Here is a 16,387-nt window from a genome sequence, read left to right as displayed (position 1 = left end):
TTGCGCCGTATATATAGATTCCTTAGTAGTCTTCCTGTTCCAACTCTCACCCTCCTGTGATCTGTTCTTCATAGTCACCATGATCTTTTGACTATGCAGACAGCATTACTATCACATTCCAAGTCTCCAAAATCTTTCAGTTTGCAAAACAATATCCAAACTTATCAAATTAGAGCAAACCGTACTTGCTCTGGGTTCGGTCTACATTTTTATCTGTATAATGTAATAAATCTGTTCTCATTCCCATTAGTTCAACCACACTGGCTTTTGCACTGACCCCTAAATATACCAACCTCACTTCAACCTTGATATTTCCATGTATGGTTTGTTGTGTCTGATACTGTATTTTCACCTTAATGTCATCTCTTTAGAGGAACATTCAGAGAGTATCCCATCTAAAATGCTTCCCATGAGCACAGAGCAATGTATGGAATTACTGAAACACTATATTGTATACTTAAAACTAATATAACAACATAGGTTAATTATACTGGAATTTATAAATATTTTAATAATAAAAAGATAAAATACTTGCCATGGTTACTGCCCTTATTTTTATTACCTTGCTTAGTATATTTATATATTACCTTTATCGTTTTTATTACTATATATTTTTTAATCAAAATTAGTTTTGTGGCTGTTATTTATTATCTGTCTTCTTTACTAGAATATAAATTCAATAAAGAAGATTTATTTACAGCTGTATCCTCAGTATCTAAAATAGTACCTGGAATAGAGAATATTTTCAATCAATACTTTTCAAAGGAACATTGGCACAAACTTGGGGCTTACTCCAGCCATTCTGCGAGAATGTCACGTAGCAAGATTTAGAGATCTAACCTGGCTAGTTTTTAAATCTGAAATATTTAAGATTTCAGCTTAAGGTTAGAGCTAAGAACATGATTGATATGTTATATAAAACTAGATGCATTTCTGATGCTATGGAAATATAATCCTGATATTGCTAATATGTAGATCAATATCCTCTGAAGACATTCAATTACTGGTTGAATATATAATATAAGGATGTGTCATTATGTAGTAAATCACTAGCCAACTCTTGTTCTATTACATATGAAGAAATATGTTTTCTCAGAACATAATCATTTATGCATAAGTTTGCATCAACACACATAACTGAGTTGTTTACCGTTTATTCTATGTGTAATGTGTTTCTATATTTTGTACTATATCTTTTTCTATTCTACTCTATTTGTTTCATTTTTAAAATATTCTGCCAGCCTAACAGATTTTGTGATGAGCAAATATTTCTCAAGCCATAGTTTACAAAGCTCTATAGGTTACATGAAAATTCAGAAACAAAAAGGAAACAAGAATATAAATTATGTCTCTTGTTCTCAAGAAATAATTCTAAAAATGCAAACTTTTCCACACCTCCACCTTCCTTAATCTTTTAAGTAAGAAACAAACAAGGGATGATGCCTTTTATGTTCTTGTTATAAAAATATTTCGGGGCGCCTCGGTGGCGCAGTCGGTTAAGCGTCCGACTTCAGCCAGGTCACGATCTCGCGGTCCGGGAGTTCGAGCCCCGCGTTGGGCTCTGGGCTGATGGCTCAGAGCCTGGAGCCTGTTTCCGATTCTGTGTCTCCCTCTCTCTCTGCCCCTCCCCCGTTCATGCTCTGTCTCTCTCTGTCCCAAAAATAAATAAACATTGAAAAAAAATTAAAAAAAAAATATTTCAACTACACATTTTGTTCCATGAACTTAAACATAAGTTCAGGTCAAGGAATCACAGAATCCAATATGTTCATGTTTTTTAGTTCATTATGCTCAAAATAATTACCTCTGAATTATGTAGAAATATTTTACAATTTTATTTTAGTTCAGGTTTCTAGGAAACAAAGCAATGGAAGTGATGTTTTAAAAGCTATGGGTGCCACAGGGCAAGGACGAGGTATAGGCTTCGTGTCTGGAGAAAGTCTCTCCAACTTTATTCAAAAGCTCAGAGAAGGAGTTCCTGTACATATCTATGTAGTGTCTTAAGAAATGTCAAAGTCACTGGGGCGCCTGGGTGGCGCAGTCGGTTAAGCGTCCGACTTCAGCCAGGTCACGATCTCGCGGTCCCTGAGTTCGAGCCCCGCGTCAGGCTCTGGGCTGATGGCTCAGAGCCCGGAGCCTGTTTCCAATTCTGTGTCTCCCTCTCTCTCTGCCCCTCCCCCGTTCATGCTCTGTCTCTCTCTGTCCCAAAAATAAATAAATGTTGAAAAAAAATTAAAAAAAAATTTATAAAAAAAAAAGAAATGTCAAAGTCAGTACTGGAGGCCTTAAAAATTGAACTGATGTCACAACAATGATCACATGAATTTATCCAGAGCATCTATTTAAAAAAATGGCAAAAATTACTAAAAAATCTAAAAGCATATTACCACATATGTAGGAAATAAAAACTCGTTTGAGATATGGAAATTTTTTAATTTTTGAAATAAGCTGTAGGGTAAAGCACAGATTTTCAGGAAGAAAGTATACTATTTTTCTACATCATACTTATTGCATATTCATAAAATCAGATAGGCCTTTAATCCAAGGACAAAGAATCATTTGAAGGGTTTCATATAATAATCTCTGAGAGACATTCATTTAAATCTGAGAGTCTCAAGATTTAGTAGGGAAAAAATGAATTGATTTTCCATGTAGTTATCATTATAAATTGTGGTACTAAGTTCATTATCTAATCAACAACTCACAAGTTGAAATTTTGTAAATACAGAAATTTGAGAAATTGAGTTTTTCTATTGTTTGCCTTATTTTGTTGTTTCACTTCATTTGTACACATAGGTCTTTCAAAAAGGTGGAAGGGAGTATATAGATGCTAACAATGCAAGAACATATGTAGGTTTAAATAGGTAAAATCAAACAAAGTCCGTGTAATGGGTCCATAAACACACACATGTATGCGCACACACATACACACACACACACAGTACATTTGCTTAAACTCCATAGCTTACTGGAATTTGTAATTAACATGTGTAGATCTATATTTCTGAGGTTATAAAGGAGAGATGTCAACTTATGTTACATATTATTTTCCATAAAGAGAAATCCATATTGATCTGTCAAAAACAAAACAAAAAACTTAGCTACAACCCAACAAGACATTATCCCTGGAAAATCACATAAAGAGAGAGAGACAGAGAGAGAGAGAGACAATCCTACCACAATTATTTTTTACAAAATATTCAAAATATAGCAACCAAAACAAAACCCTGTTCATCCAGAGAGCTGTTACTGTAACCATCTATAAAAATTTTAAAAAAGTAGTAAGTAGTGCAGTCACTCTTTTTATCTTTTTATACCTTGAATTATAGCTTCAGAAAATGAAATAGGATTTGTTATATATTAGATTATTGCATCAAATTATGTGATGTCTTGAAATTTAATACACTATTTCATTAATAGTCTAATCTGCTAATAGTGACCCAAGTAATACTCCATAAAAAGTTTTCTAAGACCTAAACTTTGGACTTCTGAGTTAAAAGAGCAACGCTTCTATGACTTTTCTTAAATTGGTATTATCTGAGGGCCAACAAAAGCAGTAAGAGGGCAGAGGAGATAACTCAGCTTTAAATGAGATCAAGAAGACTAAAGTCTCATTCTTTTTACGGCTGCATGACATTCCATTTCATATCTCACACACACATCTGCCTTCTCCATTTATCTATCAATGGACACTCAGTGTGTTTCCATATCTTAGCATGGTTGCCAGAGGGTGGGGGAGAGGTGGAATGGGTCAAAGGGGTGAAAGAGAGTAGGAGATACAGGCTTCTACTTACGGAATGTCTAAGTCACATCATGAAAGGTACAGCATAGATAACATAATTAATGATATTGTAATAGTGTTGTATGCTGACAGATGGTAGCTACACTTGTGGGAAGCATAACATCATGTATGGAAATTTTGAATCATGATGTTGTATACCTGAAATGAACATAACATTGTGTGTGAATTACCCTAAAAAAAAAATTTTAAAGAAGAACCCATTCTCATTCATTGGCTGATGCCTGAAAATTCCAAATTAATGCCATTTTTCTATGAATCACTTCTTTTAAAATTTAAATAAATCTAAGAAGATTAACATTTTCAGACATTAAGCCTAATGTGAATTTTTTTATTCTTTCCTAAAAGGAAATAATTGGAGAAAGGAGGGACTTGTAATCTGAGGATATATATAAATTCCAAGTATTCACATTAGGGAGTCCACAAACAGCATAAAATTCAGTGCTTAGTGATTTTGCTTAAAATCTCTGAAGTCAAATTTAAATCAAAGTAGGAATAAAAAAAATAGTATTTTAAGGGTTTAAAAACAAAAACAAAAATGTTCTGCTGGGGCTCCTGGGTGGCTCAGTTGGTTAAGCATCCAACTTTAGCTCATTTCATGATCTCACAGTTTGTGAGTTCAAGCCCCACATTGGGCTCTCTACTGTCAGCACAGAGTCTGCTTGGGATCCTCTGTCCCGTTCTCTCTCTCTGTCCCTTTCCTTCTGATTCGTTCTCTCTCTCTATTTCTCTCTCTCTTTCAAAATAAGTAAGTAAAACTTCAAACAAAACCAAAAATTTCCTAAGTTCCTAAATAAGACAAAATTCCACATATGTATTTTATGTAAGTGTTCTAACTGTATACTTGGATTCTACCAGTAGAATAAATGAATATACCTTTTCAAAGCTTTTCTGAAAGAACATTTATAAAGAATCATGAAGGCCAAATGTGAAGCAGACATAATAAGATTATTGTGAATTATGCTTAACTCAAACTTTTACTGGTTTTAGGTGGAGAAGCTCCCTTCAGAATAACATATGGACTCTTCCTGACCTTAATTCTTTTCTTATGAAAGCAAGAGTTACTTATGAATCTATCTTTTCCTCTCTTTATTTGGGATGATCCTGCTAAAGAAGCACCCACTCCACACTGCTATTTTGTGCTTTTCAGAGCCAGCCTTTAAATACAGGATTGGGTAAAGGAGGCCTGTCATTTTCCAGGCCTTCCTGACACCGGAGGGCAATTCCCTGTATTACCATAACTAAAAACTAGGAAACCCATTAATTCTAAACACCTAAGGATCATCTTTGAACCCAGACTTTAACTGTAATATGGTAATCTGTTGGATCCTTGTTCATTTCTTAGTTGATCCAAATTTGAATAGGAAATATGGGCATCAAACCCACACATCTTAGGCGTGGGCTGAGACCCTTCAGTATCCATGAATGAAAGTGGGGATCAAAATAAGGGAGAGACCTTGAGGGGGTCCAGGCTTGGCCACCATAAGTATGATGTTTAACAACAAACATTTCAACTTGGAGTCAATGAAAAATGTGGTCACCTTGTCCAAGGTAAAAGCCTGTGTTTTTACAGGTGAATGGCTATTTTACATAGGCAGGAATAAAGATTTTAACACCTAACAAGAGGTGGCCTTTGGTAACCCAAGTACAAGCTGGTTTTACACTACACAGTTTATCTTGAAATTCTTGGACAAAGCTTTATTAAGAACTGAACCTTCAGAAAGATTACATCTAAATACAAATAAACATTTTAGTTTTGGGGTGCCTGGGTGGCTCAATTGGTTAAGTGTATGACCTCAGCTCAGGTCATGATCTCACGATTCATGGGTTCGACATCCGTGTAAGGCTTTGTGCTGAACACTTGCTTAGAGCCTGGAGCCTGTTTCAGATTCAGGGTCTCTTTCTCTCTCTACCTCTTCCCCGCTCATGCTCTGTCTCACTCTGTCTCTCAAAAATAAATAAATGTAAAAAATAAATAAAAAACATTTTAGTGTCATTAAAGGATCTCCCCTTAAAAAACAGATAATAACAATGCCTGCTTATTTTATGGTGTTTTTCAGTCTTGTGGGTAAATTCTGGAAGGACAGTCAAGCTCTTTAAATGATAGTCTCTGGAGAGAGATAGCCTCAGTTTAAATGCCAGTTCTGTCATCTTGAACTGTGACCTTGGGCAAATTATTAAGACATCCTATGTTATTTTCCACATCTTTAAAATACAAATGATAACATTATTAAGTAAAACTTAGGCCTGCTTGGAGAGGAGTTAAGATCCAGATGCACTTTAAAAAGTCACCAATAGGCCAGCTTTAATAAGCACTAGCTATTTCCATTCTACTGAAGCTACAGAAAAATAGTCAAGTTTTAGTTTAACTGTTCACATTAAGAAAAACTATACAGGGAGTTGGTTCAAAATGGTGGCATAGGAAAAACCCTATCTCACCTCCTCCAATGTACAAAAAAATCTACAGCTATATATGGAATAATTTCCACTGTAAAAGTCCTAAAAAAAAGAGATAATCAACACCTCCATAACAAATGATAAAAGACCTATCAAGACTGAGTACACAAGGCACTTACCAAAAACCCCACTCAAGATATGGTGACTTACAATCAGAAGCAATGTCAAAAACATGGAATTTTTCTCAGAGGAGTGAGGGGTTTGCTCTCTGCATTATACACAACTACTCTTGGGTATCAAACCAGAGAGGAGTCCCCGCAATGGTTGGCTTTTGGTATTGGTCCCCAAAATTGACAGGGACTACATCCAGAAGAACCACAGAACTACATGTAACAGAGAACCCACTCTTTTAAGGCTTGTGCACAGACATTTATCTCAGAATTCAGAGCAAGAGCTATAATTTGAAAAGCAACTAGGCCATATGTGAAGGAGACCCACTTATTCATCTAAAAGCCACCAGTGAAGAGCAAGAATCTGTTGGGACTTTTTCTAAGAACAGAAATTCTGGTGGAAACCATTTTGGCAATCTTCTTCTAACTTTCCAGCACCACTGGACAGGTCCTGCACCCACCAGCCATAGCCATCAGGCACTTAAGGTTCACCCAGGGGAAGCCACTTAAATAGCTGACTGTGGTGGTGGAGTTGGGGAAGGGATTAGCTTCTGAGCCACACAGGGCATCTCCTACATAAGGCCACTCCTTCAAGACTGGTAAAGGCAGCTGTGTCACCTAATACATAGAAACAAACACAGACAATCAGGCAAAATGAAGACACAAGGGAATATGTTCCAAACAAAAGAACAAGACAAAACCTCAGAAAAAGACCTTGATGAAATGGAGAGAAACATTCTACCTGATGAAGGGTTCCAAATAATGGCCATAAAGATGCTCACCAAAGTTAGGGGAAGAATTGATGAACACAGTGAAAATTTCAATGACACAGAAAAGATAAACAGAAGTCAGAGAGCTAAAGAATATAGTAACTGGAAGGCAAAATACACTAGAGATGTTCAACAGCAGACTGGGTAAAACAGAAAAACTGATCAGCAACCTGGAAGAAAAGACAGTGAAACTCAGAGCAGCAAAAAAGAAAAAAAAAATTAAAAATGCAGACACCCTAAGGGACCTATAGGATAACATTAAGTGGAATAATATCCATATTATTTGGATCTTAGAAGGAAAAGAGAAAGGAATAGAAAACTTAGGTTAAAAATAATGACTCAATAATGTCCTAATCTGAGGAAGGAAGCAGTCATCCAAAGTCAAGGAAGCCCAGGGAGGTCCAATTAAGATGAACACAAAGACATCCACCAAGACATATTATAATTGAAATGACAAAAGTTAAGGATAAAAGGAATCTTAAGTAGCAGAGAAAAACAACTTGTCACATACAAGGAAAACCCAGTAAGGCTATGAGTAGACTTTTTAGCAGAAACTTTCCAAGTCAGAAGGGAGCACAAGACACATTCCAAGTGCTGAAAGAAAAAAACCCATGACCTAGACATTGTCCCCAGCCACGTGATCAGAAGAAAAATATAGGGTTTTCCAGACAAGCAAAGCCAAAAGAGTTCATAACCACTAAACGAGCCTTACAAAAAATGTTAAAGGGTGTTATTTAAGCTAATTAGAAATGGCATGAATAACAAGAAAACATAGAAGAATAAAAATCCCACTAGAAAAGACAAATATGTAGTGAAGGCAGTGGATCAATCATTTATAAAGCTAATCTGATGATCAAAGACAAAAGTAATAAAAATTAGAACTACAACAGTTAGTTAAGGAATACCTAAAAGAAAATCTGACAGCAGGAATCCGTGAAGAGGAGTAAAAATGTAAAGTTATAGAAGGTGTTCAAATTAATGTTGCTATCAACTTAAGATAAACCATTATATACATAGAGTGATATCTGTGAACTTTATGGAAACTACAGTGAAAAAACTTCTAACAAATGCACAGAAGAAAATGAGAAAAGAATCTAAACATAAACCAAAGAAAGTTACCAACCCGGAGGAAAAAGAAGAAACAAATACCAGCTACAAAAACAGAGAGAAAGAGAAAGAGAGAGAGAGAGAGAGAGAACACACAAGTGGGGGAGGGATAGAGAGAGAGGGAGAGAGAGAATCCTAAGCAGGCTCCACACTGTCAGCATTGAGCCCAATGTGGGGCTTGACCTCACAAACCAGGAGATCATGACCTGAGGCAAAGTCAAGAGTCAGACACTTACCTGACTGAGCCACCCAGACACCCTTTTTGTAATGTTTATTTAGAGAGAGTAAGTTCTTCATTCAAGACTGTGGCTAAATGTAATAAAACCAATAATAATCTATATGCTTCCTACAAGAGATTCATTTCATAAGGAAAAACACTCACATACTGAAAGACTTTGCTTGCAAATGGAAACAAAAACAAACCTGGTATAGCTATACCCAAGTAAGACAAAAAAGACTTTAAAATAAAGACTATAATGAAAGACAGTGACATTACATAGTGATAAAAGGGGTCAATCCAGCAAGAAAATGTAACACATAAAAATATATGCATCCAGCATAAGAGTACCAAATGTATAAATCAAATATTAACAGATATACAGGGAGAAATCAACAACAATTCAATAATAGTAGACTTTAACACACAGTAACATTAATGGTAAGTCATTCAGACAATCAATATGATAACAACAGCCATAAATAACACATTAAACCAGATGAACTTAAATAGATACATACAGACAATTCCATCCAAAAGCAACAAGTTACATATACTTTCCACGTAGGTATGGAACTTTCCACAGGATAGATCACATGTTAGTCCACAAAACAAATCTCAATAAAAAAAAAAATAATACATCATACATCTTTTCTGATCACAACAGTATGAAGCTAGCAATCAACTACATGAATAAAATTATAAAAAACACATGAAAAAGTGGAGATTAACCAGCATGCCACAAGAAATAAAAAATATCTAGAGATGAATGAAAACATAAATGTGGCATACCATATGCAGCAAAAGCAGTTCTAGTAGGGAAGTTCGTGGCAATACAGGCTTACCTCAAGAATCTAGAAAAATCTCCAGCTATCTAATTAAACCTAAAGAAATTAAGAAAAACCCAAACCCAAAGTCAGTAGAAGGAAGGGAATAGTAAAGATCATAATGGAAAAAAATGAACTAGAGACTAAAAAGACAATAGAAATGATGAGTAAAACTTAGCTTATTTTTTGAAAAGATAAACAAAAGTGACAAATGTTAAGTTAGACTTAACAAGGCAAAAAAGGGAATTCAAATAAAATAAAAACTGAAAGAGGTTACATTTGGTGAAATACTAAGGATCATAAGAGACTACTATGAACAATTCTATGCCAACAATTCGGACAGGAAGAAATAAATTCTTGGAAACACAATCATCCAAGACTGAATCATGAAAAAAATAGAACATACGAACAGACCAATTACTAGTAAGGAGGTTGAATCAGTAATAGCTTTACTGGAGAATTATATGACAACTTGAAAATGATTTAATACCTTTGCTTTTCAAACTATCCCAAAAGACAGAAAAGGGAGGAACTCTTCCAAACTCATTTTATGAGGACAGCATTCTCCAACCAAAACTAGACAAAGACATCACACACAAAACATTAGAAGCCAATGTGCTTGATGACTATAGATGCAAAAATCCTCAGTATAATAGTAGCAAAATGAATTCAAACATATATTTAGAAGATCGTACACTATAATGAAGCAGAATTTGTTCCAGTAACGAGGGGATGGTTCAACTTTCACAAATCAATGGGATGCACCACATTAACAAGATAAAAACATGATTATCTCAATAGATTTAGAAGAAGCATTTGAAAAAAACTAAACATCCATTTATGATTAAAACTCTCCAAGTGTAAAAAGGGAAGTAGCCACATATAAAAATCATGTGACAATTGTGACAAACTCCCAAATGGCATCATACTCAACAGTGAAATGCTGAAACTTTTTCCTCTAGGACCAGGAATGAGACAAGGATGCCCACTCTAATTACTCTTATTCAGTTGAATACTGGATGTCCTGGGCCAGCAATTAGGCAGGAAATAAAAGGCATCCAAATTGGAAAGGAAGAAATAAAACCTTCACTATTTCCAGATCATATATTATATAGAGAAAAGCCTAAAACCTCCATCAAAAACCTCTTAAGTAAATAAATTAAAGTTTCAGGATATAAAATTAGTATGTAGAAATTGGTTGTGTTTCTATTTGCTAATAACAAACCATCAGAAGAAAAATTAAGAAAACAGGATTGTTTACAATTGTATCAGCAAGTATAAAATACTTAGGGATAAATTAACCAAGGAGGTGAAAGACCTGTACACTGAAAACTGTACGACAGGGATTAAAGAAACTGAAGAAAACACAAATAGATGAGAAGGTAGTGTGCTTAGGGATTCAACGATCAACACTGTTAAAATGTCCTTACTACTCAAAGCAATCTACAAATTCAGTGCAATCCTACAAAATCCCTGTGGCATTTTTCATAAAACTCCAAGAAAGAATTATAAAACTTGTATGAGTTAATAAAAGACCCCAGAGAGCCAAAGCCATCCTCAGAAAGAAGAACAAAGATAGAGGTATCATGCTCCCTGGTTTCAAGCTAATACAACAAAATGGTAGTAATCAAAACTTCATGGTATTGGCATAAAAACAGACATACGAATCAATGCAACAAAAGACAGAGCCCACAAAGAAACCCAGGCACATGCAGTCAATTAATTTACAACAAAAGACTCAAGAATATACAATAGAAAAAAGGACAGTCTCTTCAATAAATGGCATTGGAAAACTGGACGGCTACATGAAAAAAAAATTAAACTGGACCACTATCCAATACTATATACCCATATTAATTCAAAATGGAGTCAAGATTTGCACGGAAGACCTAAAACCATAAAACTTCCAGAAGAAAATAGAAGCGGTAAGCTCCTCGACATCAGTCTGAGCTATATATGTATTTTTGGATCTGACTCCAAAGGCAAGGGCAAAGAAGGTAAATATTTATTTATTTATTTATTTATTTATTTATTTATTTTTTTCAACGTTTATTTATTTTTGGGACAGAGAGAGACAGAGCATGAACGGGGGAGGGGCAGAGAGAGAGGGAGACACAGAATCGGAAACAGGCTCCAGGCTCTGAGCCATCAGCCCAGAGCCCGACGCGGGGCTCGAACTCACGGACCGCGAGATCGTGACCTGGCTGAAGTCGGACGCTTAACCGACTGCGCCACCCAGGCGCCCCAAGAAGGTAAATATTTAAACATGTGAATAGATCACACTAAAAAACTTTTGCACAAAGGTAACCCTCAAGAAAAAGGTAACCCAGTAAAGGGAGGAAATATTTGCAAATCATGTATCTCAAAGGGTTAATACCCAAAATATATAAAGAACTCTTCCAACTCAAAACAAAAACACAAACTGATTTATGAACGGGAAGAGGACCTGAACAGGTATTTTTTCCACAGACTACATGTAGATGGACAAGAGGTACCATGTTGATCATGGAAATATGCTCAATATCACTCATCAGGGAAATGTACATCAAAACCATGCTGAGATGTCACCAGTGAACTCAGTCTGATTAAAGACATAAATTGAACTACTCTATTCACTGTAAATACCAGACAGCATACACTAAAAATAATGTACTCTGGGAAAGTAACAAAATGAGACAAAAACAAAAAATTCCTACTGTACTATTATATGCAAAATAGAATACAAAACATTAAGATATGTAGAGACAAGCTGGACAATGTCCCATAATTAGGAGAAAAACAGTCAATAGAAGCAAAACTTCAGATGACCAAATAATTAGCATTAGTGGACAAGAACTTAAAAACACTACAGATATTTTAATGAGTTTACAGAAAAAGATGGGTATAAATGAGTAGACAGATCTTCCATATTTTATTTTGAAATATCTAAGAAGAATGGATGTATGGAAATATAAAAATATAAAAATTTATTGAATGAATGTCAACAAATTAGATATTGCAGAATGAAGGCTGAATTAACTTGGTAACAATTCAACATAAGTTACCTTAAGTTAATCACAGACAGAGACTGAAAAAATTTAATGGAGTATCTCTATCTGTGAGAATTATCATCTAACACGTATATGTTTGTAGTCCTCGAGTTACAGCAGTGAAAGACTGGGCAGAAAATATGTTTGAGAAGACTGATAAAACTTACCTTCATATCAATCACATATCTAAGAATCACAGATGACTCCCCAAGAATAAGTAAAAATAAAAGCAAATGAAGACAGTTCGCAACTACATTGCTAAAAATGAAAAATAAGCTCCTATTTTACAAGCAGCAAAATAAGACAAACAATGTATTTAATGTGATAAGTAAAAGGATGGCTGCCTTCTCATCTAAGAACAGTCTAGCCAAAAGCAAGGAACCAAATCATTCACGTGCTGAGCAGCAAACACCATCCAAACCCCAAAACCAAACAGAAAGAAGTAAAAACCAGTCTGAATAATATTCTATATCTAGTGAAACTACCACGCACAAGTGAAGATACATGAAACTTGAGGTAAATTGGGACCAGTAGAACAACACTACCAAATCAATGCTGAAAATGGGCAGACCCACTGACACGCGGCACACAGTCTACGAACTTTACGTATACAGGCACAGATACAATAAAAACGGATGGGAATATGTTGATATTAGACCAAGGCAAGAGAGGTACATTTACTAGACCTGAAGGGCTTTTCAAAAGCTATAAACGCCAATATTAAAAAGAAAAACCCTAAAAACATATGCTACTACAAAGTAGCATAACAGTTCAAAGTGGACATACTATTTTTGCCTGTGCCCTGTGAGAACATCCTGAGAAATTTAAGGAATAAGGCCTCTAACAGCATGCAAAACAGAGTAAGAACTATGAAAGTGGAACCATGCAGGGACAGAATCGTCCAGCCCTGGTTGTATTGGGGTGTCGGGGAGCAGCTCAGTCCATGGGGTTATCCATGTCTCAGATGCATAGACAACTGAGGTGTATGAAGGGTGAATGGTTTTAGCAGGCTTGGAACTCACTGATTTTGAGACAGGAGTATGGAGGTATCTCCACAAAATATAATGTTGTAAACAATGTTACTGTTCCAGGAAAAAAATTTAAAAAAGGAAAGGGAATAGAAAAGGAGCATCCAACCCAGGAGTCTTATGAAGCCCCTACAGAGCAGGCACGGAGGTGGATCAAGTTCAGAAGCAGGTTCATGGAAGTTTGTGGAAAGTAGTGATGCAACAGCAGATAAAACTCCTAAGGCAAGATTGCAATGCAAGTTGTGACACAGGTAGTTTAGTCTCAGAGAAGTCGCTGGCAGTTTGGGAGTCTAGTGACGAGGATGTGGCAGTTGACATCAATATATGGACACGGAGACACCTTTCTTTAGAAGTTAGGTTTGTGCAAACTCTAACTCCCCAGGAAGAAGCAACGGCATCAGCCGTCATAGCGAGGAGATCCAGAAACCAAGCCTCAGCGAGGAAATGCAGATTCAGAGGTTTAAATGTGCTCCATGAGAGGGAGTGTGCGGTAAGACGCAGGTTTGGAGCGGCCAGCATTTCAAATTTATCAACTTTGCAAGATCACAGCAGTGTCTCAAATACCAGTCCCTGAGAAAAGAGACCACGTGGAATAGATTCATTTTCTTCCAAATATAATAAATCTAGGATATGAAAAGCAAACATTAGGTGAGGAGTTATTTGACTGAGTTCTTACTTCATGGGCTCTGGACACATGCTACAGACTGACCCGCATTCTAGCCAAAATGGTTTTCCTTCATCCCCCCCTCTTTTTTAAATATGAAATTTATTGTCAAATTGGTTTCCATACAACACCCAGTGCTCATCCCAACAGGTGCCCTCGTCCCCTTTTCAATAACCGAGGCTGCGGAGGCTCTCAGCCATCCTCAGCAGGAGGCTTTGGGGAGGTCATTTCACTTGTGGTAATTCATTTTGTTTTCTAACTCTTGCCCTTGGGGGGCTGGTAGGGTTACTGTTTTCTATTAACTCCTTGTCCTCCTTAAAATGGAGGGTGGATGGGGCGCCTGGGTGGCTCTGGCTTGTCCTCGGTCAGGATCTCACAGTTCATGAGTTTGAGCCCTGCGGCAGGCTCTGTGCTGACAGCTCAGATTCCGTGTCTCCCTCGCTCTCTGCCCCTCGCCCCCTCACATTTTGTCTCTCTCAAAAATAAACAAGTATTTAAAAAAATGTTTTTTAATTGAACGTGGAGAGTTATTTAGCGTTGACCTCATCTTCTGAATTCTAAATAAATATCACTTCGCTGATATTCAGGCCAGCGTTGGGCTGCAGGACAAGTCCCCAGATGAACCCTTCAGGATAAGACTAAGCAGAATACAACATTGGAATCGGGGAGGGTGTGATTCCAGCTTAAGAGGTGATTCTGATCATTCATTTCTGTGATCTTTCAACTTTAACATGCAAGACTTTCATACTCCATTTTATCGTGCCGCAGATGTGATGAGCGTATTAGACGATGAGACACAACATGTGCAGTCAATTCTCAGTCGAGGGTGCAGAGAGGGCTTGGAGATCATTATGAACCATTATGACCCCTTGCAGGATCTCGTCACAAAATCAGCAGCACATCCTTCTGGTATCAGGAAGACCCACAGGAGAGATGGCTGGAGTGGACAGAGCTGCCTCACCTAAGTGGGAACAGTCTGACATTTAGGGTCCAGCTGTGTCCTCTCATGAGGAGAGTGGTACCCCGTGGCTGACCACGGTTTAAGACCACAAACGATAGCCAAGAACCATCAAGTTAGAGGAACTCAGTCCATCTCTGGAACAAAGAGGAAGGTCCACGTGTATCTCTCCCTGTCTTGACACTCCTCTCCCAAGAAGAAATGGAGGTACATTTGGGTGAATTTAGAGGACTTGAACACGTGTGGTTCAATTTTTTCTCCACCTTGTTTTGCAAGAGAAGCCTGATTCTGTGCCCTCCCCTGCTTTTGGTTTTGCCGCAGGATCTGCCACCCCAGACGAAGCTTGGGTGGATGCAACACAGCCTCTGGCTACTTGAGAAAGTCTCTTTTATTTGATGATCTGTATTAGGCAGCCCCCTGTTGCCCTACACCCAACCTAACATTACCCAATAACGAACGTGATTTTTTTTTCTATCTGACTTCCATTTCCATTTCTCCGTTGGTTCTAAATGTGGTACTTTAAGGGGTGCCCGGGTGGCTCAGTCGGTTAAGCGTCTGACTTCAGCTCAGGTCATGATCTCGCGATTTGTGAGTTCGAGTTCCACGTCGGGCTCTGCCCAGATAGCTCAGAGCCTGAAGCCTGCTTCAGATCCTGTGTCTCCCCATTTCTCTGCTCCTCCCATGATCATGTTAGGTCTCTCTCTCAATAATAAATACACGTTAAAAAAAATTTTTTAATACAAATAATGAATAAAAAATAAATGTGGTACGTTAAGAGGTACACTGATTTACTGGCCCCTCCAAGCCTTCACACGGCTGTGGAGAATAGGTGTTTTAGCCAGGGTGGGACATAAGACCGCTTTGTCCAGCTACAGAAACTGCCATCACCCTTTGTGTAAATAAATCACGGCCACTGACTGGCAGAGCTAATATTCAAATCTGGAGTCATGACTTTTCCGTTAACTGAGGCAGACAGTGAGACCATCAAATGCATTCCTTGCCTTCTTGCTCTTTTTACTAAGGTGTCCTTAAGATGAGGATACTTCTCTGTCATTTACATGTTTCATTCTGATGACAAGGAGTAACAGCTTTCTGTTTCCCGTCATATATGCTATCAGAGCAAATAAGCTATTATAAACAAAGGGCAGAAAAAAAGGGGGGACAGAAGTTTTCTACTTGAGACATATGATTTTGCTCCTTAAGAAGGTATAAATTTGCACCCAGATCAGTGTTGACAGATCAGTGTCAACTCTTTTTGTCTCCCAACTGAGGAGGTAACATTTCAGCATCTAATCATCTAACCACTGTTTGAAACAGGTTTTTTTAATTATGTTTTTTAGTTGAGTTTTTGTAGTTTTCTGCTAAATCATTCTCAAGAGACAGTTTCAGACAGGCTTGTCTTAGAGGGATTCCACTATATG

The sequence above is a fragment of the Puma concolor genome, chromosome B1 (assembly GCF_028749965.1).
Source record: "Puma concolor isolate L17-30 chromosome B1, mPumCon1.1.hap2, whole genome shotgun sequence".
NCBI lineage: Eukaryota > Metazoa > Chordata > Mammalia > Carnivora > Felidae > Puma > Puma concolor.
This window is presented reverse-complemented; position numbering follows the sequence as displayed.